Source organism: Apaloderma vittatum, unplaced genomic scaffold (assembly GCF_000703405.1).
Source record: "Apaloderma vittatum isolate BGI_N311 unplaced genomic scaffold, ASM70340v1 scaffold35883, whole genome shotgun sequence".
NCBI classification, from domain to species: domain Eukaryota; kingdom Metazoa; phylum Chordata; class Aves; order Trogoniformes; family Trogonidae; genus Apaloderma; species Apaloderma vittatum.
In genome coordinates this window covers 1-1,462 of record NW_009707021.1, presented here as the reverse complement: position 1 = coordinate 1,462, position 1,462 = coordinate 1, and positions in this window count along the sequence as shown.

The following is a 1,462-nucleotide window of genomic DNA, read 5'->3' as shown; positions in this document are numbered from 1 at the left end:
GATCACATCGGGAGTGTGCACAGCTACAAAGCAGCATCTTCTGCAGGGTCACAAATTGGAGCAAAAGAGGGAAAAAAAAAAGACATTAGGTTTTGGGGTTTTTTTTGAGGAACCAAAACCACTGAAGAAATGCAGAGGAGAGTCTGATCAGACAAAACACATCACAAGTTCCTCTTTCCTAGAAAAGTTGGAAATTAGCAGTGCACTAACCAATGGGCCAAAGAAATTAATTTCATGCCTATGCTACAACTCGGGTGCAGGTTCAGGTTCCATGGCCTTGAATTATTATCAATACAGGCAGATGAAAAAGAGATTGAAAGCTAGCATTGGAAACGCTGCTTTTAAAGACTGTGCATTCCTGTCCTGATGCTGGGACAGCAGTTTCTTGCCTCTAAAACACCAAGGAAAGACCTGTGAGCATTAGAGATGAACTGAGGACAAGCAATCTTAAGAAAACACCTAACCAGTAAAACAACCCACAAAAGCACATTTTGAATATTCTCTACTGAGAACTGTCTCAGGCCTCCGCTGTAGACAGAGAAGTACAATTTTTTCTCTCTTATCACTACAGGTGAAATTTCAAGTCTATCAACAACAATAAATCACCTCATTTCTAATTGTGTGACATTAAGTTAATTTAAGATTTATAGAATTTCAGAATAAGCAAGATGAGGATAAACTGACAGAAAGATAACTGTGAACCCAGAGCTAAAGGACTTTATGCATATGCAGTGTCTGCGATTTGGAAAAACAGGCAAGTAAACACAACAAGCGGACATGGAGCTGCAGCGCAGTAGTGGTGCAAAATAGGAAAAGTGCTGCAGATGGCAGGAACTACGGGAAAGGCTTTTGCCTGAGCCCTGACGTCCAGACCAAGAGGCAGAGAGGAAACAGCTGTGATTTCAGAATAGCCTGCATCCATTTGCGTTGGACCTAGCCTTGGCTCACTGTCCACGGATTAAGCTTTGCCAGTTCCACGCTGGTTGTTTTCGGTCCTTCCCCCTTCCTTAGACAGCCCCAAACGGTGCGCTTGACCCATCTGATATCCTCTTCCGTACTTGGGCAGGACAGGCTTTACTCCAGTCCATGACACACCACCTTATGCCTTCGGCCACCACCACCTAACCCTTCCTCCTCGGAGCGGGGCTGCCAGACCAAGACCTGCTCGCCTTTAGGCCACGGCCAAAAGAAACGCGGGCCAAGGCCGAGAGCCCTGCGGATCCCCCGGCTCGTCCCAAGCGCCTCTGGGGCTGCTGCCGGCGGTTGGGACCCCCAAGGGCTCTCCCTCTGCGGGGACGCGAAAGCGAAAGTCTTCCCCTACCAGGATTAAAAAAAATAATAATTAAAAAAAAACAAAGAAGGAAGAGACGCGTCGCGATAAGAAGCAGCTAATTAAACCTACGCACTTTTCAAGGCGGGGAAGGGGGAAGAATACAATGAGAAAATCCAACCCCACGACCTC